We start from the raw sequence: 27,732 nt of genomic DNA on the forward strand, positions 1-27,732 counted from the left end.
CAAAACTTACAATTCAAATCTTTATAAGTTCATAATCGAATTATTTAGACATAATTCAACTTACAGAACCATATGAATCAAATAATCATAATTGAAAAGCTTGAACAATTTACATATATACATAATCAAAATCTCATGGTAGGATATCTTGGAAATAAACTCCCTTTCCAAACTCATAATAATCCATAATAAAAATTAAAGATACAGGCACAAGAACGGAAGAACTATTCTTGTTCAAACCCCACATACCAAAAAATGGAAGATGAATATGAACTTACGACTCCAAAACTTTATTCATTAAAATAAAGGGTGCTTCTCGAAACCCTTAACATGATGAACTCGAATCCCTTAACTGGATGGATTGGAGTAGGAATGACCAAAATACCCTTAAAAATCAAATAATGTCAAATTTGTCCTTTGGTGGACTGTTTTGATAGGCTGAAGTAGATCGACCATAACTTTTTTCTCCGATGGACAAATTGGATGAAACCAATTTCATTGGATAGAGGACTCTCAAAGATTTCTGTTGATATATAGTATCTCACCCATATTATTATGTACAAGGAGTTATGATCGTTTGAAGTTGACCATAAAATTCGCCTGGCTTCAGTATTTTTTTCCTGCACATTTACTGTTCACCACTATTCACGGTTAGATCGGAATGATAATAACTCAACGGTCGAGTGTCCATTTTGGATGATCCGTATATCGTTCGAAAGCTTATTCAATGATCTACGCGATGACGGGTGGAATATCCAGAAATTCCACACAGAAAAATTATTAATCACGATAAAGAACAAAATTCAACACATTTTCGTCCGTGATCTTAACGGACTCTTGGAAAGATAAAAAGGCTTTAGCGACTCGACACATTTGGGAGCGAAATATTTAAAGGAAAAACTTGGGGTATCACATCATCTCCCCCTTGGAAACATTCGTCCCCAAATATCGCTCATTGGGTTAGGAAGACAAGGAAAATTGAGGATACGCAACTAATATAGCTTGATGAACAAGTTTATATTTTTCTAAGCTTTGGAGTACTTTTCGACGCATAAGCTCATGATAATCACAACGACATAGTTGAGTATATTACTAAAAGATTTGGATGAAGAAAAAATTATTAACTTCAATTTAAATCCGCATTCACAAAGAAAGAGATGAAAGATCTAGGATATGAAAACTCGGGATATCACAATATCTCCCTCTTGTGATTGGTTCTCCCCGAATAATACTAATTGATATACGGGACACTTTATGATCGACCCATGGCTTAATACTTGGGTCGGGAATTAAAGCAAATGCTAAATAGAATTTGGTAACTCGCTTCAACACAAATAAATCATTCTTGAAATAGTTATGCTCACGAAACTTCAAGTAGTGAGATTGGATCACATCGGAAGATGGAAGAAATATATGAATCCGTCGAAATAAATATCAAGTTGAATTTCTAGGTGCATGGACCGAATCAAGACACGCTCTCATTCAATTAGGACATAATTCAAAATCTTTCCAAGGAACTTTCAATGCTAATAGGAAGCAATTGGGTTTGGGATATGGTTCGAACAATATATATATATATATATATATATATATATATATATATATATTGAAATAAGGATTTATAACTCGACCCCAATTTTAAGTACTGAGAGTAGGTCAATCAGTCTTATATCAAAATAAAAGTACTAGACCCCACGCAGTACAACTCCTTACTTTCAAGCTTATCAATACGCTTCGCACACCCTTTCTCCGTAATATTATTTTCCCCAAAAAATCATACTTACTTGATTCAATTCATAATTCTCACAAGGCATTTGCAATCTTGGCTATTCAAATCTAACTAAGCCAAACTCTCTCTCCTCATTTTCAAGCTTAATTTAGAGTCACCAATTCCTCCACCTAACACCGTAACATAGCACCATTCCGAATTATAAATTTACACACATCCACATTGTTACAATTCCTCATCTCACAGATAATTCTTATTACCACTCAATCAACTATAATCCACTTAATACTCACCATTTTCAACCATCATATTCATATCAACAAGTCTTGAAGCTTAGGGAACTATTCATATGCATATACGCAATTCAACTTATAGCAAGGCCAAGGCTTGCAACTAATATCCTCAGACAGGAGATATATTCACAATACATGAGTGCTATGCAAGATCAATTTATAAGAGCTTTTAGCTTAGACTTCTAAATCAACATAGACACCAAAACTTATCGATAATATAAACTTTAATCTCCGTCCATATATACACATATGATGTTCAAGCCTATCTTTATAATTACGTATACACTCCTAATCAACACCCATAAAACACCTTTTTCAAATTCTACAATCCTTTATTAAGACAACTTTCGGGCACTATTCTTAAGAAAACACTCACTAACTTTTCCAATTAACTAAGCTATGCACAAGACTTCACTTCAACAATTCCCCACCTATAAACCTAGATAAACCATCACACAACCACTTTTACAAATACAACACGAAATGCTTCAAATAACCATGACATTCATCAAAAGTCTAGCCTCAAGCTTACTTCACACTTGCCACCTTAGCTAAAATGAACATGCCACAATATTTATCAACAAAAACCCACTCACTCTCTCCTATCGTCACCACTGTTCATCTACAGTTCCTAGACAAATGGAAAGTCATGAAAGGGTAGAATATGAAGGAATATTGTATATGACTTGATACGGTTATTGAGGCCGGAGAACTAGGGCATCAAATGCATGAATTCAACCAGAATCAAGATTAAAGATTAAGGACACCCAGGACATAAATTGAATCTTATTGGTTGCTAAGGGTGTTGCCGTTGGACTGAAATTGAACATACAATAAAAATTAAGCATACGCATTATGAACCACGCAACTTGAGTTTGGATTTTATAGCTTATGAAATGTCTATTTCGCCTGCTAGAAAAATTGGGACTCTATATTTCGATAGTTAGGAGAATACATGATTTCCCATGATATGCATGAACATGTATTATGATTGGGGGAATGAAACATAAGGCATGACAAGATATCGAAGTCATTGAAAAAGCTGGGGTAAAATAGGATCAACACCACTCCTTCTCAGTACCAACGTGCAACCCACCGATACACCTACCTGAATCCCACAATCTTAACTTAGTTAATTTTTTTTTCTACTATCTCCCCCTTAGACTTAAGCCAACACTCCGAGTCAATAAATCACCATACAAACTCTAGTCCACGGCATTTGCTTTACTCCAAGGTCCTCGGATATACCCATACACAAGATCCATAACTTAACCTACATAACTACACCCGCGAGCGCAAAATCCAATCTTAACATAACTCCCAAATACCTACCAACTGATACAACTTCAAAAGTTATCAAACAATAATTCATGCACTCCGTAGCTTAGATTCTATCACTTACATGGATACATCAAACCTTCGCTAAACCATACTAACTTCTTTATGTTTTACTAATATCACATCTCAAGCTAACACCCTCATCAACCTCTAATTCCCAAGTTAACTCACAATTACATCGTATACCACATATCATCATTTATACTTACCCGATCAAGGATAACACTAACCGCTTAACATTTAATAACTTAAAAAAAATCCCCATAACACCTTGAGCATACTACTACCTCAACGCATAATATCATACTTGATCACAAACATATAGACTTAAGCTCCCGTACATACGGTTCAAACCTACTAAATCTCCTCCCTATCACTAACATCGTAGCAATTCAATCATTAAATTCATTTTTCTCATCACTCGCTATACAAACTTAACTCTCACTCTGACTATGATTAACAACAATCTCAACAACCATTTCCATCTATCAAACACCCCAAACATACTAGTCCACCAAAACCTCATACCGATAATAATCATCCATAATTCCATGGCTTGTGCCATAATAATTTATCAACACCGCCTTCTATCACGTTTTCAACCCCCCGGTTCTAACCAATGCAAGAACAACAGAGTAAACAGCCATCTGCTAGTGAATAAAAATAGGCCTCACACGGCTTCACTAGACTTTGGTTTTGTATTTTGAAAAAGGAAATAAATATCAAAACAATTATGCTAGTGAATTGAAATAAGCCCCACACGGCTTCACTAGACTTTAAGTTTTCATCAAAAGATGATCAGAAAATATTTTCAAGAAATAAAAGTTTGGTACACCATAATCAAGGATCCGAGAATATGTGTCTCGCTTTACCTCAACTGAACGACTCAAGAGGGATGAGGGTATATCTTGAAAGCTATAGAACCTTTGCCAGTAAGCCCAAGAATATAATCAATAGAGGAAATTGGAACTAGTTAATCACCCAGTCTCAACATTAGTACATGGATAAGAAAAATACGAAATCACATCATGAATTCTAGGGAGAAATCCAAAAACACTTCCGACATAGGCTTAATACACAACCTTCAAGAACGTACATATGAAACCTCAATTTTTTGGAACTCAACAGCACTAATGAAATCATTTTTTTTTCTAGCACACTTACAACCCCGTAATATCAAAGGAGATTATCTAAGAAAGCACCATCTATAAGGATTTACGCTTGACTATATCCGGTATTTTAGAACAAGGAGAAATGGCCCAATTTATGCAAGATATGAACCCGTATGAATTTCTTAAGGAACCTTTCCACAATATGATCTACGACTTGAAAGAAAGGGAACACTTTCCTAAATGCCTCGTAGCCTCTCAAAGAAAAGTATAGACGTCTATGTACTGATCCGCAAGACTCTACTAGACATGACTTCATAGACACCCTAGGACACTTGAACTCTGTGCTCTTATACCAAGCTTGTAATGCCCCAAAATCAAATCCCGATACGTCACACGGTGCTTAAGGTCACAAGTGACCCCAAGCTAACCCTTCATCTGGCATAACCCAAAGCAACTAAATAAAATACATAAAATAGAAGGAATAATGTGGAAACAACCCATAACTTAGTCTGACCAACATGAAAGTAAATTTACACGGTCACAATTCTGCTCATATATATACAAATCTAAAACTGAATGCACTGACTACTAGTGACTGTCTTTGAAGCCTCTACTAGCATTGACCAAAGATAGTTGGGCCATGACTCCCAACTACCCCTACTCAATACGACTGAATATAGAAAATACAATACACCTCAAATCTGAAAAACTCAAGTCCTTAAATCAAAAGGACTAATCACATGCCGATCAAGAGCTGCGACCCAGCTGAACATGATATGTGTTCTACAGCTTGTACCTACATTTTAGTAAGAATGTAGCCCATGGAAATATATGGGTCAGCACTTTGAAATGTACTGAGTATGTAGGGGTGCATGCAACAATATAAATAGTATAATCAATTTCATGAAAACATGCATACGGATAATGATAACTCACTTGGCTTGAGTTATATCAAATCATGTTTTTTGTAATTTCATAATAAACAGTTCAGATGATAAAATCTCATAATCCATGTAAATCATTATAAACCATAAATTATGATAAATCATCCTAAATCATCTTACATTATCATATCGTCAAAAATCATCATAGGTAATTATAAATCATCATAAATGACCATAAAACATCATAAACATCTCAACTCTTTGACTCAAATCTCGGAGTGACTCGGTAATTCAAGAAACTTAATCTTATGGACACGGAAGTTTTTTATAACCGACAATCCCATGTGAGCTAAGTGGAATACCAATGTTTGAAACCCCCATTGGTGGGAGCGTCATACTCTTTGACAGGGAGTACGATCTTAAAACTGCAATAATTACAATCGGGCTCTTTGGCCAATAATATCATCATCCAACAATCCTACGGTAGCACATAGGTTTGGGGAAATACCAAATTTCACTCTCGGTGCTAAGTACTATTCCCCGACAAGCTCAGAACACGTTAGGAAATCCACCACAATATCACAAGGGTCTATCATAAAGACCAAATCAAATCTCTTTCTCATTTATCAAATCATATCAGTTTGTGGATTCCTAACTCAACACATTTTAGCTCAAAACATTTTAATCTTCCTCAACATCAACAAGGTATCAATGTATTGAACCATAACTGACTCAACATTTGGACAAGGATATGAAGACTCAATACGTAATATTTTCAACAATTTAACTCATCAAAACCATCCAAAAAATACCAAGACTCATTACAACTTCGATATTAATATACCTAATAACTCAAATCGTCATAAGGAAGCTCAAAATTTGACACATGGCTCGAAAATATTAGGAAGTACTAATAATTCATTCTTGAACTTAAAACGTGGATACATGTTCAAAATATAGCAATTCTTGATAGAAACACCAAGAATCCCAATATTAAATCTTAATTCATAGAACGAAAATAGTCTAATACTCATGTGATTCAAAACTTACAATTCAAATCTTTATAAGTTTATAATCGAATTATTTAGACATAATTCAACTTACAAAACCATATGAATCCATTAAATAATCATAATTTGAAAGATTGAACAATTTACATATATACATAATCAAAATCTCATGGTAGGATATCTTGGAAATAAATTCCTTTGCCAAACTCATAATAATCCATAATAAAAATTAAAGATACGGGCACAAGAACGGAAGAATTATTCTTGTTCAAACCCCACATACCTAAAAATGGAAGATGAATATGAACTTATGACTCTGGAACTTTATTCACGAAAATAAAGGGTGCTTCTCGAAACCCTTAACATGATCAACTTGAATCTCAAATCAATTTGAAATTATTACGGTTCAATCAAGAGACATAGAAGGATGAAATTTGGAGTAGTAGGGTTGGGGTTTGAGCCTTAGGAAATTTTGGAGAAAAATGAGCTATTGAATGCTGTTAATGGACTTAAATCCATGGTTTATCAGGATGGATTAGAGTAGGAATGACCAAAATACCCTTAAAAATCAAATAATGTTAAATCTATCCTTTGGTGGACTATTTTGATAGGCTAAAGTAGATCAACCATAACTTTTTTCTCTGAATGACAAATTGGATGAAACTAATTTCATTGGAAAGAGGACTCTTAGAGATTTCTGTTGATATATAGTAGCTCACCCAGATCATTATGTACAAGGAGTTATGATCGTTTGAAGTTGACCCTAAAATTCGCTTGACTTCAGTAGTTTTTTCCTGCATATTTACTTTTCACTACTATTCAATGGTTAGATCGGAATGATCATAACTCATTGCTCGAGTATCCGTTTTGGATGATCCACATATCGTTAGAAAAATTATTTGATGCTCTACGCGATGACGGGTCGCATATCTAGAAATTCTACACAAAAAAATTATTAATTATGTTAAAGAATAGAATTTAACATATTTTCATTCAAGATCTTGATGGACTCTTGGAAAGATAAAAAGGCTTTAATGACTCGACATATTTGGGAGCAAAATATTTAATGGAAAAACTTAGGGTAGCATAGGTAGTTAAGGAGTGTAGGAATGCTATGCTCTTTGGAGATATATATCTTGCTATATTGATGATACACGTGCAGCAGATTGAGGTAGAAAAGTTGAAGGAAAAAAAGAGAGTAAATAAGAAGGCTAGAATAGGGCAGTTTAAGTATGGCTAGGCTAGATCTCAAGAAGGGAATCGTTCATAGTTTCAGAATTGTTCATCTATGCCTGCACCATCTTTAGCTAGTGCTCCCACACCCAGGAACAGACAAGAGCAGTGGGGTAGGTCATCAAAGTCTAAATCTCTGAATAGTATGAGTGAAAGGCCCAATCATCCCCAATGTGCTAAGTGTGGTAAGAATCATGTGAGTGACTATTTTTGGGGTGGTCAGAAAGGTTGTTATAGTTGTGCCAGATGGGTCATGGGGTTAAAAAGGGTCCATATGCAAGACTGGGAAACAGAGATGTTCATCCTCAGACTCAGGCTAACAGTGCACCAGCCTCTCTAGGATGCCCAATCCCTCCTCAGGGCACATCATCTAGTACCGGTGGTGGTAAGCGCTAGGATAGGTTCTATGTTTTACCATCCTACCAAGAGCAGGAAGATTCGCCAAATGTTGTTACTGGTATGCTTCGTATCTTTCATCTTGATATTTATATGTTGCAAGACCCTGGGTCGAGTTTCTCGTATGTGACCCCATTAGTTGCAGTAAATTTTGAAATAAGTTCTGAAAAGATTCCTGAGCCTTTCTTGGTTTCTACCCAGTAGGTGAGTCAATTATTACCAAATAGATTTATAAAAAGTATCCTGTCACTGTTATTCATAAAGTCATGTTATCAGACCTAATATAGTTAGATATGGTTGAATTTGATCTTATTTTTGGTATGGATTGACTCCATTCTTGTTATGCATCTATAGATTGCCTCACCTGAGTGGTAAAGTTTTAGTTTCCAGATGAGCTAGTCTTTGAGTGGTCAGGTAATTCAGTGTCTCCCAAGAGTTATTTCATATCTTATCTAAAGGCCAGAAAGTTGATTTTCAAATTGTATATCTATCATCTTGTTCGAGGTAAAGACACTATGTCTAAGACTCCAATAGTTTAGTCAGTCAGTGTAGTCAGTAAATTTCCTGACGTCTTTCTCAAAGATTTGCCATGGGTACCTCTCGATAGGGAAATAGAATTTGGTATTGACCTTCTCCCAAATACTCAGTCTATTTCTATCCCTCCATATCATATGGCTCCCACAGAGCTTAAGGAGGTGAAAGATCAACTTAAGGATCTTTTAGATAAAGGTTTCATAAGGCCTAGTGTTTCTTCATGGGGCACTCCCATCCTATTCGTGGGAAAGAAAAATGGTTCTTTGGGGATGTGCATTGACTATCAGCAGCTAAATAAGGTCACGGTCAAGAACAAATACCCTCTCCCTAGAATTGATGACCTATTTGATCAAATCTAAGGTGCAAGTTATTTCTCAAAGATAGACCTAAGATCCGGCTATCATCAGCTTAAAGTAAGGGAATGTGACATCCCAAAGACAGCTTTCAGAACTCATTATGGTTATTTTGAGTTTCTAGTCATGTCTTTTGGGCTAACCAATACCGCAATAGGTTTCATAAACTTGATGAATAGAGTGTTCAAATAGTATTTGGACATGTTTGTCATAGTCTTTATCGATGATATACTCGTCTACTCTCGTAGTGAGTATGATCATGTAGACCATCTTAGAATTGTGTTTCAAACTCTTAGAGATCACCAATTATTTGCCAAATTTAGAAAATGCAAATTTTGGCTAAAGTCAGTAACTTTCGTTGGTCATATCATTTCCAGTAAGGGTATTAGAGTTGATCCCCAAAAAATAGAAGCCGTAAGAAATTGGTGTAGACCTATCTCTCTATCAGACATTAAGGGTTTCTTGGGTTTAGCTGGCTATTAAAGATGTTTTGTTAAGGTCTTTTCATCTATTGTGTCTCCTATGTCTAGATTCACCCAAAAAAAACTTAAGTTCCTGTGGTCAGATTATTGCCAGAAAAGTTTTCAGGAGTTCAAAACTCGACTCACTTTAGCCCCAGTGTTAGCATTACCTAATGGTACAAATGGTTTTGTGGTGTATTGTGATTCCTCTAGAGTTGGTTTGGGTTGTGTTCTGATGCACAAAGGTAAGTTCATAGCCTATGCCTCTAGATAGCTTAAGCCTCATAAAACAAACTACCCAACTCATGTTCTTGAATTAGTTGCTGTTATATTTGCTTTGAAAATCTAGAGACATTATTTGTATAGTGTGCATGTTGATGTGTTCACGGATCACAAAATCTTGCAGTATGTGTTTACCTAGAGTGAGTTAAATCTGCGTAGATAAGGTGGTTAAAATTATTAAAGGATTATGATATGAGTGTGTTGTATCATCTGGGAAAGGCTAATGTAGTACAAGACACCCTTAGTAGATTGTCTACGAGAAGTATTGCTCATGTGGAGAAAGATAAGAAAGAGTTAGTTCGAGAAGTTCATTATTTAGATAGATTGGGTGTTAGGTTAGTTGATTCAATTGAAGGGAATGTTTGGGTTCAGAGTAGTTTCAAATCTTCCTTAGTTTCGGAAGTGAAGGAGAAGCAAGACAAGGATTCTAGTTTGGCTAAACTGAAGGAGTCAGTTAAAGACCAAAAGGTAGAGGTTTTCTCCCAAGGGGAAGATGGCATGTTGAGATACCAGAGCAGATTGTGTGTGCCATATGTTGATGATTTGAGACAATGGATTATGGAGAAAGCGCACGGTGCACATTATTTCATTCAGCCAAGAGCCACCAAGATGTACCACGACTTGTAGGAAATCTATTGGTGTAATAGTATAAAGAGAGATATAGCAGATTCTTAGCCAAGTGTACAACTTATCAATAGGTTATGGTAGAGAACCAAAGACCTGGTGGTTCATTGCAAAAGTTTAGTATCCCTACTTGGAAGTGGGAAGAGATGAATATGGATTTTATGACTTGTTTACCCCATTTGCGTTGTTACCATGATTTGATTTGGGTTATTGTAGACAGGTTGACTAAGTCAGCACATTTTTTTGCCAATTCCCACATCTTACACAACTGAAGATTATGTTAAGCTATATATCAGAGAGTTAGTTAGACTACATGGAGTTCCCTTGTCCACCATTTCAGATAGGGGTACTCATTTTACTTCTCAGTTTCGGAGAGCCTTTCAGAAGGGTTATCTTAGTTCAGCTTTCCACCCTCAGACAGATGGTCAAGCAGAGAGGACCATCCAAACTCTAGAAGATCTGTTGAGGGCATGTGCTCTTGATTTCAAAGGTAGTTGGGATGATCATTTTCCATTGATTGAGTTTGCTTATAATAACAGTTATCATTCTAGCGTACAGATGGCCCCGTTTGAGGCTCTTTATAGAAGGAGATATAGATCACCCATAGGTTGGTTTGAAGTGGGTGAGGCTGCTTTGCTTGGGCCTAATGCAGTGTTTGAAGCTATAGAAATGTATAGTTGATTAGGTAAAGATTTAAAATAGTCCATAGTCATCAGAAATTATATGCAGATATGAGAGAAAAAGGACCTCGAGTTTGAGGTTGGTTATTTAGTGTACTTGAAGATTTTACCCATGAAAAGGGTGAAGAGATTTTGAAAAAGGGGAAGCATAGTCCCCGGTATGTTGGCCCTTATAGAATTGTGAGTCGTGTGGGGAAAGTAGCTTTTGAGCTTGATTTGCCCACAAACTTTTCATCCGTTCATCCCATATTTCACGTCTCTATGCTTAAGAAGTGCATCGGTGACTCCACTGTTGTAGTTCCTTTAGAATGCTTAGATATTCAAAACAACCTTTCATACGAAGAGATTTTAGTTGAGATTTTAGATCATCAGATCCGTAAACTAAGGAACAAAGAAGTTCCCTTGGTCAAAGTTCATTGGCGGAGGTGCCACTTAGGAAACAGAAGCAGATATGCGAGCCAAATACCCTCACCTCTTCTCTACAAATTTGGATTTAGTCAAAGGTAATTCTCTTCCTTAATTCAGTTCTTTTCTAATCACAGAGCCAACTATATAGTTTTTCTCATCTAAGTTCATGCACTCACAGAATTAGCTCAGAAGCTTAGAATGATTTAGATTCAGTTTCACAATTTATTTCAGTTATGCATTCTATCAAATATCCTCAGATTCCTCAATATTCTTAGACAAACTAGACACAATCGAGTATGAATGTTTCTAAGGAGATATATTATAGAACCCCATACTTTTCTAGTTTAATTTAGCATTAAGAATTTCAAGCGTTGGCTTTAAGAGAGAATGAATTTTCATACATATAGAATTTTCCATATTTAGATTGTCCAATGCAAAGGAAATTGAATTAGCTTTAAAACGATATACGATTCGCCTTAATCTGATAACTGAACGAGAATTTATGGAAATTTTAATTGCCAGTCGTAAAACATCATCATTTCGGTCACTAGCGCATCGTGGAGACAGTTTAAATGACAATTTTCAATTTCTAGTAAGATTTCGAAATTCCACCATATCATGGAGACAGTTTAAATGACAATTGTTAATTTTTAGTAAGATTTTGCGATTCCACCATATCGCGGTGATGTCCCATTTCACAATTGTCACTTTCTAGTGAGCCTCCGCGATTGTTACACGTCGCGAAGGTGGCCAAGATGGCAATCCAGAAGCGTACTGTGATAGCTCTGCAACGCGGAGATTTTCCAGGTCTCAGTTGGAAGTTTCCAGTAGGTCACCACGACAACGGTGTGTCGTGCCGTAGGCTAATTTCGAAAAAATTTTCCAGTTCGAGTAAAATTTTAAAAGGGGCTCTTTGGTCTTTTCTCTAGCCCCAAGTCGTGAATAAAATATCATTTATCCTATCCGAAGCATATTATACCCACTTTTCACGAAAATACTCTTAAACAAAATCCTAGATCATCAAAGCTTACTCTCCAAGAAATCCAATTGCTCCATTAATTCTCCAAAGAAATTCAAGATTAAGGATTCCCGATTCAACAACTCTAGGAAATCATCTCCAAAGACACAATAGTAGTCCAAGATTTAAGATTTTCATCTAAGATCATCGATTAAGGTATGAGCATACAAATTTAGTAGGAGTAGTATTTAGTACCGAGTTGGGTACGTTACAACGTTTTCATACACCAGAACTATGTGCCAACGTAGGATTTATACTATTCTCACTTCCACGTGGATGGTAGATATGTGATCATTTAGATAGGTTATACTCCCTGGCAAGAGTATGAATCATTTCCCCAACGTGAGGATTCTTTCTTAATGGGGTAAGAACGTTGGACTCCATGAATGCTCATATGGTTTAGGTCGAATAGAAGAGCCTCCCATGCAGAATAAGATTTTTGATTACTAAACCCCTAAGATAAAGTATTTTCTCTACAACTTTAAAGTTCTTGAGTTTAAAATATTGCTTTACATAAGCCTTCAGATATAGACTTACAGATTTCACTTAACCTACATAATTTGAGTATAAGAACAGAATACAGACTTCAGAACTAAGTGTAATGGCTCACAAGTTTTATCCTATATGCTTTATTGTTCATGATTTATGATCTTTAGTTTTCAGATTACTCCAGCCTTTGTGAGTTATTTACCTTTAACATGTATGATTTTATAAATTGTGATGATATTGCTTACTTATTGCATTCACCCCATATAGTCAGTATATTCCCAAAGTACTGATCCACATATACGTCTATGTGCTATATTGTCTCATAATGTAGGCTCAGGTGATCAGTCTAAGCAGTGTGAGTGATTTTTGAGCATCTCATCTACATCTCTGCAGTTGGTAAGTCCTCATAGTTCGGGGACTTAGCAATTTAGATTTCCAGTGTATTAGTAGCTGATTCAGTATTCATTTCTGACAATTTGAGTTAGCTGGGGCCTGTCCCAATGACTCTCTAGATTCAGTCAGTAGAGGCTTGTCAAACTATTAGATTCAGTTTTAGATTTTAGTTGCAGTATTCAGATTTTCAGTATTTGCCTTATCAGACTGATGAGATTAGTATTTTTAGATATACTCAGATAATTCAGGTAATTTTTCCACATTTATTATGATTTTATATTTGTATCCCCCTATTTTGAGATTCAGATTTAGTAGAAGGAAGCTAGGGTTAGCTTAGGACTACTTGTAGTTCGGAGCATCGAGTGGCATCCCGAGAACCAAATTTCAGGGCGTTACATCTTTTATGGCCATTGATTCCAGAATGTTGAATTTAGTCTAGTAGCAAATTTTATTTACTTGTGTGGGACGTCAAATGAATCTCGGGGGCTTAATGCAAAGCTTTGCATTTTTAGCAAAGTTGTTGGTGCAGCAGCTTTAGCGACTATAGGATCACTAGAGCGGAGCCCAGCTGGTAGTCAGGTATGATGTATTGGCTTTCCAAAAACACATTTAAAGCTTTTAACTTAGAATAATTATAATTTCTTAAGCAACTTGCTTTGTTTTTCATCGTATTTTGTATAATTATGAAGGAAAAGTCAAAGTTTGAGAAAACCAAAGAAAAGAATCAAAACGATATTTTATTACTAGATTTAAGAAGTCGTCAACTAAGTGACGAGTTATCAGTTAAGTCGTCAGCCTGAAACAGTGCTCAAGGAACTAAGTAACGACAAGATTGATTAGTTGTAACCTAGGTGACGAGTTGTCAACACCATCATCAACCAGAAGTAGAATGATTCTACTGAAGAACTCAGTGGACGACTTGGTTGACGAGTTGTCAACTAAGTGACGAGCCATCAACCTTGTCGTCGACTGTTGAGCGGCAGTTTAGCTGTTTAATTTTAAAATTTTGAATTTCAAAGATATAAATAGGATCTTTTAGGGTTTTCTTGGAATCTTTGACTATTTTCCTCAGACGTTAGTTTTGAAATGGACTATTTAAAAGTCTTGAATTCTGGTTTTGAGGAGTTTTGAACAATATTGTGGATCTTTTGAAGAGACAAAATTTGATTTTATATTTTGTAAGAATAACTCTTTGAATTATGAATTCATCTTTTGCAGTGTTTCTTAAATTTATAAGTAGCAAAACTCCCACAACTTAAGTTGCAGGAGCTATAGTATTGTAAGACTGCGCAAAATTCTTAAGCTTAATTCAGTCCTTTAAGCTTGTCAAGGGGGTCCCAACTTAGAAAATTCTAGCTAAGTTTCCAGACTTAGTTTATTTTTGTCCTACTAAAGTTGGCAATCTCATTTCGCGACCTTAATGTCCTTTAATGGTGGGTATTCCTTCTAATTCATGATTAAGGAGTTCAATAGGTGTTTTTAGACAAGTTTTGGATTTTTCAAACCTCATTTAGACCACGTTAGGTGTCCCAAAATAGTGGACCAATGCAATATTGGCGCGCCGCGTTGCCAATCGTGTTCGTTAACATTGTTGCAGGTTGCCAGAGCCAAAAGTACTGAGGCTTGGCACGATCATGGCGCAACGTGTCGAGTGTCACATCGGTGCCATTAATATGCCGCATTGCTCAACGCATCAGTGCACAATTTTAGTCATTAAATATCGTATCCTTAAGGGTAATTAGGTCATTTTACTTGACCTTCATCCCTCATAAACACGAAATTTAGCCCTCTTTTGGCTAAATACATTCCTTATTCCATAATTTCTCAAGAACAAGAAACCCTAAGTGATCAATTTCAAGCCAAGGATTCAAGCTTTCTTCCATCAATCTTCAAGAAATTATCCACCTAGGTATGTAAAGTGTTCATCCAAGGATCCCTTTCATCCTTGGTGTTCAAGAAACCATTTTTTTAAAGCTTAAATAATGATGTTCATGTTGTGGATTGAAATTGTATCCATGTTGTTGATTTGTATGATTTCCATGATGGAATCTTTATATATTCCTTGATATTATGCTAGCATGTGGATTAAATTTCATGAAATTGAGTTGATTAAAGTAACCAAGATGTAATTGTTTAGTGTTCATGTCCAAGCCTAAGTATATGCATCCCATGTGTTTGATAAAAGGCTTAAGTGAGTAGAATTGTGTTTTATGACCCTTTGTTGATCTAAATGATGAACTTAGACTACAACTAGATATTCAAAATGACTCCCATGCTAAATTTATCTCTTAAAGTTGTTTGATGGAATGCTCATGAGACTTGAACTGTGAAACTATGATATGTTTGAATGCGTTCCTATCCATGTGCAAGATTATGAATACCAAGCGCTTCATGAAATCCCCTAATGATTGTATTATGAATTGTGGCCTTTGGTTATGTATTCAAAGAAGTGTCATGTCTTGTTAGTTTCATATTATCGAGTCCTGGGGGTAATTCTACCCGACAATTTAGCAGTGTACCTAGAGCTAGCGTCAGTTTTCAATATACTCTAAGTCAATCCATGATTCTTAGAATTCAATTAGTCACATGACTCAGGAAAACTCAGAAAATTTAGTATCAGTCCAGTCCTTCACAGTACTCAGTTATCTTAGTCAGTTATCAGATCTCAATAGTATTCTTTCAGTCAATGAAACTTAGTGAAATCAGTCTAGTTCAGTCAGTAACACGATCAGTGAAAGCTCAGTCAAGCCTAGTATGAACTAGGAAATCAGTTTAGTGTCTATTTAGTTGGGAGTATGATTCAGCACTGAGTGCACCCAGTGATGAAGGCTCAACTATCAACCAGTAGAGGGTGTGATCCTTAGAAATAATCCTTGCATTCCAGAACTACGTATCTAGTGTAGGTTGAGATATACCCCTATGATTCTAGGGATTTTACATCTCATTTGAGTTTTTCCACTAGGAGAGAATGGTGAAAGAGCTCCCTGTCAGAGAGGGTTAACTCACAACTTGTCTTTACTCGTGGAACGGTTGATATTGGGTGTATTTATATGCCTAAGAACCATAATTTATCCATATTTTAGCTATTTTTAGAGAACAAAGTGCCTAGTTTCTTATGTTTTTACTCTACTTCTATGTAATTGAGCTAACCGATGTGATTAGCATGAATTCAGACATTAATGAGGTAGATGAAGACATCCTGGGACTATGGAATGCGGATGGCATATGACAAAAGAGAGAGTAGCAACCTAGACCAAATATGGCACCTAGAAACTACAATCTAGCCCAAATATGGCGCCTAGAAACTATGTCTAAGACCAGTTTGTCATTTATAATTAGTTCAGCAACCTAGAAGGCAATTATGAGAGAAAAGATTATTAAAAGGCTTAATGCGGAATTTTTATTGAGGATTCAATTATTCTGTATTATTTAGTGAGAGGAGAATAGCGGCTTAGGGTGGCGAGAGAGAAAAAGTTTCTTCTCTCTTACTTTCAACATTCGCACACCAAGATCGTCTCTAGTTTTTGGTATGATGAATATATTTATGATGATTTTTGTTTTATTCATGAGTAGCTAAGCTTATTAGTTAGGGTTATGGAAGCCTTGTAGCATACAATCTATTACTTTGGGTTTTGAATTCATTATGCATTGACTTGTTTATATCATACTCTCTTCGCTTATCTTGAATTATCGTGGTTTCAAACATAGAGGATATACCTTAAAACACAACTTGTTCGAAAGAAAGGTTGTTGTTCGGAAAAGAGAGTAGTGACAAGAAAATAGGATTACCAACCCCTAGTTCATAAGTTTATGCCTTAGCAGGATTAACTACATGGAGATTTCGTATTGTTTTTGTAAACTCTTTTGATTCAAGAGAACTAAAGTGAATTAGTCCTTGCTGGTTGAGAAACACTAGGATTATGTTATTAAATACAATACGTTTCACTATAAACACGATGAATGTATGAATTCGTACCGCCCATAGTTAGAAAGTATTGAAAACTATAAGGTGGATATAACCCTAGCTTGCTATTTCTCTGAATTTGAATATTACTACACATATTTCATCTTGTTAAACTGAAACCATTAATTTGTGAACTGAATCAAATTCCCCCTATTTATTTTATGGAATCAAACGATTAAAAGTCAACTAATTTGCATACAACTTAATTAGTACCATATTCTTTGTGGGATTCAATCCCAACCTAGTTGGGTTATATATTTGACAACGATTGCTTACTCTCTCGTAAGAGAGGTGTAATTTGGGCATATCAAATTTTGGCACCATTGCCGAGGAATACGGTTGTCGATTGAGTTTATGTGTGTTAATTAACTGTTATTCAAGTTTCTTAATTTTACATTTAAGAGAGTTGGTTTGGAATTTTAGCCTACTTGCTTGAATTCAAACTTGTAAATATTTGATTTTAGTTTTCTTTTATTTCATGTGTTAGGTAGATTTTTATTTTAGTTTACTTATTACTATGGCACCATGGAAAGAACATGAGCTTGGTGGTTGGAAATCTTATCTTGATGTTCCATGTCCATATTATGATGGAACTCACTTTTGGAAAGATTGTAGATATGCTCCCCGGAGAGAGATGTGTGCACCATCTCCATCCTACTGGGAGTATGATTGTTCTTTATGTGGTGGTCAAGATGGACATTGGAGTGATTACCCTAATGCACCCTCCCCCCATTGTGCTAACCCAAATTCTAGTTCTTCTTTTGAGTTTAACAGGTCTGATGGTCAAGAAAAGGAAGAACAAAACACCGAAAGGAGTGGCATTAAAGCTTTGTTTCAATGAATATTGAATCTCTAGGAAGTAACATACGATATCGTATGTGATATACATCAAGGAATAAGGCCAATCATTCATAAAGAGATGGATATAGAGGTAAATCATTCAAAACACTCTTCTACATTATACTTAGATAATATCATGTCTGTAGAATCATTTAACATAATAGAAGAGTGTGAAGATGAGGAGATAGAACCCTATATTGATGTTGAGCAATCCTCAGTGAATTCCCAACCAACTGAACCAACCATGAGAGATGATTCCAATATTGAGGACTTGGTGCTAGAGTAAAAAGAAGAAACCAAGAAAATCTCTAATAAAGACTCTAGCATAATTCCAAGAGAAGATGTCGAGAAGGTGAGTAAAAGTGAGTGTGTAGTAGATAGTGTGAATTTTGAAGTAGAATTAGTTGGGCCTCACTCGAAGCATTTTTTCACATTATGTTTAGATGATATCTTGTCCGTGGAATCATAAAAAATAGTGGAAGAGTGTGAAGATGAGGACCAAGAATCCTATATTCTTTATTTTACACTTGATAAGCAGCATAAAAACATACCTCACTTTAAGACCGAGTTTTTTACCATGCATCATCCATTACTCGGCTTCTTAATTTCTGCACTATCCCCATATGAGCGAGGCAAAAAAATGAATGCAATGTTAGGGGTAAAATTCATATCCTCAAGGTGGAGGAAAAAGTTGATTGAGTCATGCCGCGACACTAAATTAGGTGCTTGGTGGGAGGCAACCTATCCTTCTAATCATTTTTGTTGTTTTTGATTAAGTGTAGGTGCATGAGGTACTAAGGAGATGATTGGTACCAAATTTGATTTTGAATTGAGCCATAGTAAAGGTGGTAAGTTTAGGAGTAATAGGAACATTACAGGTAAATTAGAATGGTCAATTGTTAAGGCTCGAGTCATGATTTGTATTAGAGTTGTACCCCAAATTATGTTAATCCGACCCTAAAATTTTCCCGGTGTGACTTATTTTTAGGACTTTCAATAAAGTTTGTGGTAGTAGCATACATAGGCCCGATCCCGAAGCCAACCACTGACCTTGACAGGGGTGCAGGGGCGAAGCCCCCGCGGTATGGAACTTTCCGACCAAGAGTGCGCCGCACATCTTAAGATATGCGCCGTATTGTAAATCGCCTATGCTTACTGCCTCACTTAGGCGATAGGTTAGGCGCCGCCTATGTCAACATAGGCGATAGCTTAGGCGTCTCCTATGTCAACATAGGTGATAGGTCAGGCTCTACTTATACCATTGCCTATGCTCACTGCCACACTTAGGCGATGGTTTAGGCACCGCCTACTTATGCTTAGGCGATTTCATGGGCGCCGCCTATCAATGTAAGTTTGCCTAATAACCCATTTTTTTATTGGATTAAATCGACCCAAATCTCACCCTTTAATAGAATCCACACCATGAATGCCCAAAGTCATCCTTATTTCACTCCTAACCTGCATAAGATTGCTCTCACCATTCTCTTTGTCTTTCAACATTAACTATCTCAAGAATTTTCCTTTTCTTTCACTAAACTTTCATCTTCAAGGTAAGTTTTACTTTCTTAATCATTAGTTATTATGACTCTATGTTATAGCTAAGTGATTTATTAAGGATGATGAATTAAATTCTTGCCATGGTGATGTTGTGAAAGTGATGGCGTTTTGTATATCTTGATTGGTTGAAAGTATAGAGCATGATTCTGTTCAAAAAGTGCTTCCTTGAAATAGAATGGGGGAATTGAAGTGAATGAATTGTATTGTGACTAATGTTGATGCACCATGTCAAAGTGTATGTCGGAAGTCTGAGTACCCGATAAAAATACTTAATTGGTTTATACTAACAAATTAAGTATGGGGTGGTGACTTCACCATATCCATCTTAATTGAAGTTAACTTGACTATGTGTGACTGACATGGATGATATAAGTGATGTGATGAGTACAAAAAAATGGTTCCAATGGTGATCTCCATACAAGTGTCATGACTCCTAGTGTGGATGAGAAGTACTCCTACCCAGGTTTTTTATCTTGTTATTTGCACTGGGGACAGTGCTGAGCTTAAGTGTGGGGTGGCTGGGTACTTTGCTATTTGTTTTGTAAGAAAATAGGACCTTTTCCTTATTATACTTCTAAATAGGATTAATTATTTTGTTCATTTTGTTAGTTATTTAGTCATAATTAGGTGTTTTTCTCGATGATAGATGGATGACGACCGTCTTAAGAGAAAAGTAGTCTTTCAATTACATATAACTGCTCTTGTGGATAACATAACATAATAACATAAGTATGTGATGGATCATTATATTTGAAACACCTAGGCTCTAGTTGTGACTCTTGTTGTGATTGTTGGTTTTAATTGAATTCATGTAATTGTTCGGTCGAGAATCTATAATGCTCCTAATTAAGTTGACCATATGCCATGAGTGTGTAAGACTGTTGTATATTCCTTATTGCAACTAATAAAGATTGTGAGTTTAGGAGATAATTTAGGCATTTCTTTGATAGCCATTGTTCATACCTTCTTTTGCACTACCTTTGTACATTACTTAGCTAGCCCCATTGAGCCTTTAGCTTGTTCTTTTGTTAGCCTCATAAGTAGCCTAATCCATTTTTTAATAGACTATATTTGATCCAAAAGATCCTAAGCGCTTTAATGTAAAATCAATGTGAGTTAGGAGTTTTACAATAAGAGGAAAAGGGTGAAATTGATGCCCCAAAGTCTAGTTATTGGTGTGCGCAATTGATGTGGTTGAGAGTAGCTAAAATTGTTGAAAAAATTCAAAATTTTATTCTGGACATATTACAATGAACCTATTTTGGCCCTAGTCCTTCTTGGACATTGTGCACCTCAACTAAAGCAAATTGCTTAAGTTGAGAGTGGATATTATAGGGGTGCATAACGTGAAAAGGATTCCAAAAAAAGATATTTGAAAGGGTTGCATACTCCCACCATAGTATTATTAATTAACCTGAACAAGTTAGGGTGAAAAGCAAATCTGTGAAGATAGCAAAAGTGGAAATTGGTTGTTAGAGATTGATCTTAATTGCATAATGTAGTGTATTAAAGTGCTTAGGAAAGATAGTCACTATTTCTGGCCAAAATAGTACCTACCCATCCTTTAGCCTGCAGTACAACCTGTAAAAGACCTATTTGATCCTAATCTTAGCATTCTGATATTAGTGGAGTATTACACTAAGGGCAAGCATATGGTCATCAGTAGTAATTTGAGAATTCTTTGTGAGAGTGAGCGCAACTTGATTCTTGTACCCATTTTGTTAGAAATTGCATAATTGTGAGTGATTGTGGGTAATTTTCTTGTTGTGAGGGCACATAGTTGATGAAGGTTGGGTAATTTATATGATTTCTATGCTTAAACGATATGCTTGAAATTTCCAACTTAATGAGTCTATTCTTGAGGGTAGGTTGTCTCTAGTAAGGATTCCTGAATCTACTTCTTGTTCATAATTATTGTGTAAGCCTAATTGAGCATCTTATTTTCCTTTATGGGTGCTAAGGCTTGTATAGTATGTATAAATGTATATATTGTTTGAGGACGAACAAAGATTTTAGTGTGGGGTGGTGATCTTGGGTGTATTTATACGCCTAAGCACCATAATTTATCCATATTTTAGCTATGTTTAGAGAACAAAGTGCCTAGTTTCTTACGTTTTTACTCTACTTATATGTAATTGAGCTAACCAATATGATTAGCATGATTTCAGGCATTAATGAGGTAGATGAAGACATTATGGGACTATGGAATATGTATGGCATATGACACAAGAGAGAGTAGCAACCTGGACCAAATGTGGCACCTAGATACTATAATCTGAACCAAATATGGCACCTAGAAACTATGTCCAAGACCAGTTTGTCATTTATAATTAGTTCAGGGACCTATAAGGCAATTATGAGAGAAAAGATTATTAAAAGGCTTAATGTTGAATTTTTATTGAGGATTCAATTATTCTGTATTATTCAGAGAGAGGAGAATAGCGGCTTAGGGTGGCAAGAGAGAAAAAAAAAATTTCTCTCTTACTTTCACCATTCGCATACCAAGATCGTCTCTAGTTTTTGGTATGATGAATATATTTATGATGATTTTTGTTTTATTCATGAGTAGCTAAGTTTATTAGTTAAGATTATGAAAGCCTTGTAGCATACAATCTATTACCTTGGGTTTTGAATTCATTATGCATTGACTTGCTTATATCATACTCTCTTCGCTTATCTTAAATTATCATGGTTGTAAACATAGAGAATATGCCTTAAAACGCAACTTGTTCGAAAGAAAGGTTGTTGTTCGAAAAAGAGAGTAGTGACAAGAAAATAGAATTACCAACCCCTATTTCATAAGTTAATGCCTTAGTAGGATTAACTACTTGGAGATTTCATATTGTTTTTGGTAAACGCTTTTGATTCGAGAGAACTAAATTGAATTAGTCCTTGATGGTTGAGAAACACTAGGATTATGTTATTAAATACAATACGTTACTCTGTAAACACGATGCATGTATGAATTCGTAATGCCCATAGTTAAAAAGTATTGAAAACTATAAGGTGGACATAACCCTAGCTTGCTATTTCTCTGAATTTGAATACTACTACACATATTTCATCTTGTTAAACTGAAACCATTAATTTGTGAACTAAATCAAATCCCCCATATTTATTTTACGAAATCAAATGATTAAACGTCAACTAATCTGCATACAACTTAATTAGCACCATATTCCCTGTAGGATTCAACCCCAACCTAGTTGGGTTATTTATTTGACAACGATCGCTTACTCTCTCATAAGAGAGTAGTAATTTGGGCATATCAATGGTACTGAGACCCTTCCAGCTGGAGTTACATGTTGGACCCCACCAATTCAAATTTGGGGTATGTCGATTAGATGATTACCTCCCACAGTATCAGTCTTAGTCTCAGTAAAAGAACTCAAATAGTTTTTCAGATTCATGGCCATCAGATATAGTCACTTAGGTCAGTACGAAACTCAGCTAGTTCCATCAGAATTAGGACTGTCAGAAATAGTCACTCAGTTAACAGTATATTAGTTATAGGAAACTCATTTTATCAGTATTCAGACTCAGTAGTCAGCATTATCACGATCTTATTTACAGTTACGTATTCATGCATGCATTCTTGTGTTTATGTTATTCATTCAGTTAGTATTGTTCATGCATATAAACCCCATGCATTCAGCCTACCTCACTTTGCATACCAGTACATTCAGATGTACTTACGTATACTTTTCTTCTGCGCTATAGTATTTTATACTGTAGGTTCGAACGCTCAAGTTCTCGATCGTACGTAACTTCAGATTCAGCCAGCAGCAGTAAATTTGTAGTGAGTCCTCATCTTTCAAGGATTGCATGATCATTTCATTACTTTATTATTTCAATTTCAGTAGATGGAGTTAGTTGGGGACATGTCCCATCAACTCCATAGTTTTAAGACAGTTTAGAGGCTTTCAGACTATCATGTTAAGACAGTTTATATCTATTTCAGTATTGATATATCGATTTCCAGATGTTATATTTCATCAGATATTTGAACCTTGTGGCCTTTCATCCCTTTTACTTTTCATTTATACAGTAATGCAGTGCTCAGTTACATATATCAGTCATGGGTTAGCTTGTGGTCCTTTGAGATTGCTAGCACTATGTAATGTTCTGGGTATTAGATTTGGGGTGTTACAAACTTTGTATCAGAGCCTAAGGTTCAATAGAGTTCTAGGAATTATAAAAAGAAATATCTAGTAGAGTCTTGCGCACGGGTATGTTGCGCCCCATATTTATGTACAAAAGGCTATAAGATGTTTTAGGAATAGTTTCCCTTATTTTAATATTCATGTTATGCCACTGAGCATGAGATCAAATTTAACTCTCATTCTAATCTATTTTCCCCTTTTCATTTATAGAACATGCCTCCCAAAAGAAGAAACAAAAATCAGTCAGCCCCTCAGCACGTTCAGGCAGATCCCTTGGACGAGCATGTCTCCCATGCAGAATTCAGGAGCTTATTTTTCTTTTGTAAATCTTTACATAGCAGTCAAATTTAAGTTCAGATCAAATGTTAATAGGACCTTTCTCAGTCTCCACCCATTAGGACAACCCATCATAGCCCAGTGGGAATACAGGGACTGTCCGCTTATGATATCTCAGAAAGTCAGGCCTTCAAGTTCTAGTAGTAATACCAGTATGTGTAGGAAATCCATAAGGGAAGATGATTCCCTACCCATTCCTACCTCACTGAAAATTTTTTTACTTCAACCATCATGATACATATGCATGCTTTACGTTTCAGTCCCACAAATACAACTTATATCCATGCGCTTTTCATAGAATAGTATGTGTTTCAAGTTCCTAGTATGAGGATTTCTAGTTTACCCAGTGTTAAGAATTATGTCCAATAAACACAGATATTCCAGGCTCAGTTCATGCAGCTCATGACTCCTGCTCCACTCCTAGTGATCAGCCAAACTCAGATTATGTCACATACTCTCAGTTATAATACCCATACCTTTTTCCTAGCTAGAAATTATCTCAAGGATGATAGGACTTACTTTGATATGTAAGCCTATCTTTGTACACATGGAAATTGAGTTAGCTTCAAATGGTACCAATTTTGTTCAAATCCGACATCAGACGAGGAAGTTATGGACGTTTTACTTGGAACTGTCGGAAATGCCCAGTTATGAAGGCCAAGTTGACGGACCTCCACATAAGTGACGGACCGCCACTTTGATCATCATATCCAAGGCAGTTGAGCCACGTACTGGATAAGGACTGATGGACGAGTTGAAGGATTGTCAAAGTTGTGACGGACTGTCATCTAGGCCATAAACTCTTATCCAGTGAACCCCATTTCTGGTCCACGTCTGACGGGCTAAGTGACGGACCGTCAAGTGTCTAATGGACTGTCAGTTGGACCGTCACATTCCATGTTCATTTTATTTCTAGGTCGTTTTAACAGGGATATTTTGGTCACTTACCACTCGCCTATATATACCCAGATAAGCCTGAATTCAGCCGTTATGCTCATTTTTATTTCACAAACAAAAACTAGGGTTTCTCTCTGAATTTAATCCCCAAGAACAAGACCCAATCTTCTTCAAGAATCAAAGGATTTCAAATCCTTCAAGTTTAAAAACATTAAGAACCTTGAGTCAAGCATGCATAGTGTTCATCTATGGACCCTTTTCGTTTATAGAGTTCAAGAACGATGCTTTTAAATGAGAAACTTTGATTTTCTTGTTGTTATGTGATGTTGTTCATGCTAATGATCATTGTTTAAGCTTAAATACATTAATTTAAGTTGACTTCCATGATGTATGCATGCTTTTAGTTAAAACCCATGAATTTGGGTGGTTCAAGATAATTAAAATTGTTGAGAAAACCTATTCCCCAAAGTGTCCATAAAAGGTGTTTGTTAAAATGCCTAGAATGCTAATGTTCTCATGACCCCATAGTATTTAAATGACAAGCTATGTCAAGTCTTAAGATGATTCCACATGAACTTTGATGCTATCGATATATGTTGCTAGTATGATTATGCAATGAACATGATATTAAGGTTGCGCAAATACTTCCATGTGACATGAAATCCTTTCCATGCAATACATTGTTGATAACCATGCTTAGTATGAAATCCCTTATGTACGATATTATGAATTGTGGATTCAAATCTTATGATCAAGTCATGTCATATGTGTCAGTTTCCTTCCATCGAGTCCTAGGGGTATTTGTACCCAAAAAATATAGTTGTGTGCCTAGAGCCAAGTCACGTTACCCCGATAATCTCAGTCAAGCCATGATCTATAGAACTCAGCCTGTCATATGACTCAAGAAACCTCTAAAATCTCATGATCTCAGTAAAATCTCAGATAGTAGTATTATTTCATTAGTCAATGAAAGTTAGTTACTCAGTCCTTGCACTGTTAGTTAAATTATGTTCAGTCTCTTTAGATAGGAGTAGAAGTTAGCACCTAGTGAACCCAAGGATGGGAACACACCTGCCAATTTAGGGTGTGATTCTTAGCAGTTATCCTTATGTTCCAGAACTGCGTAGCCAGCGTAGGTTGAGACATCTTAACCTATCAGACTAGGTTTGATGAGGTGGCTTTACCTGTCAGTTGAGGGTTTTCACCATTCTCATTTGAGTACCTTCCAGTTGAGGGTCACTCACAATTGTCCTTACTAATGGCGCGGTATTGACACCCCTCCTATCAGGATAGAAATTTGACCCCAACTTATTGGGGAATGTTGGTTAAACAACTACCTCCCATAGTTTTAGGCTCAGTCTCAGTAAAAGAACCCAGATAGTTCTTCAGCCAGATACAGTCAAATTTAGTTATAGTACGGAACTCAGATAGTTACATCAGACCCAGGACTGTCAGACACAGTCACCCATATTGATAAAACCATAGTTTCAGTCATGTCAGAAATCAGTAAATCATGTATTAGTGTACAAATCCACTATTAGGTATTTACGTTTCCAGTTATTATGTATGTATGTTTGCACTCTCACATTCATATTAGTCGATCATTTAGCATTGCTCATGCATAGAACCCTATTTATTTTCAACCTACCTTACTCGTATACTCAGTACTCCAGTTGTACTGACGTATTTGTGCTATGATGCTTTCTCTTTATGTTACACTATAGGTTCATAGACACGAGTTTCGGACCAGCAGTAGCAGTCGCATTCTATTATACAAAGTTGCAGTGAGTCCTCTTCATTCGAGGAAAATATGATTCAATTTATTCATTTATTATTTCAATTACCTATCATTTTATGGAGTTAGTTACATGTTCCTTCAACTCCTTATTCAGATAGTGTTTAGAGGCTTCTAGATTTAGTTCAGATTTGATTCAGTTTTCAGTTATTTTAGGTATCTTTCACCCATATGGATGTTATTTTACCAGATTCTTTATTCAGTTGAACCTTATGGCCTACATATTTATGTTTTCCTTATTATTATGATATACATTGTAGCGTATAGGTACAGATATCAGTCATGGGTTAACTTGTGGTCCCTCAGGGTAATGAGTACTGTGTAGTATTTAGGTTCAAAAAATTAGGGTGTTACAAACTTGGTATCAGAGCCTAAGGTTTAATAGAGTCCTAGGAAGTCTGAAAGCCGCATCTAGTAGAGTCTTGTGCATGGGTGTGTTGCGCGCCACATTTATGTACAAGAGGCTATGAGATGTTTTAGGAACAGTTTTCCTTCTTTCAGTATTCATGTCGTGCTAGTGAGCATAATCTCAAGTTAAACTCTCAATCTAATCTGTTCTTCTCTTATTTTAGAATATGCCTCCAAAGAGAAGAAACCAGCTAGTTCCTCAGCCCGAAGACCCTTTGGCCGAGCATATTTCTCATGCAGAGTTTAGAACCGTATTCACAACACTTGCTCAGTCCGTGGCTACCCAGAATGAACAACCATCAGCTATTTCAGCCAATCCAGTGGCTAATTTCACAGCAGCTAGAATTCGGGACTTCACCTGAATGAACCCTCCATCTTTCTTCGGGTCTAAGTTTGATGAAGACCTTCAGGAGTTCATTGACCAAGTACAGAAGGTCATTGACATCATGGGAGTTACTTCTGTTTATAGCACCGAGTTAGCCGCATACCAGTTATAAGATGTTGCTCACACTTGGTACAAATAGTAGAAGTTTGA

The sequence above is a fragment of the Capsicum annuum genome, chromosome 10 (genome assembly GCF_002878395.1).
Source record: "Capsicum annuum cultivar UCD-10X-F1 chromosome 10, UCD10Xv1.1, whole genome shotgun sequence".
NCBI classification, from domain to species: domain Eukaryota; kingdom Viridiplantae; phylum Streptophyta; class Magnoliopsida; order Solanales; family Solanaceae; genus Capsicum; species Capsicum annuum.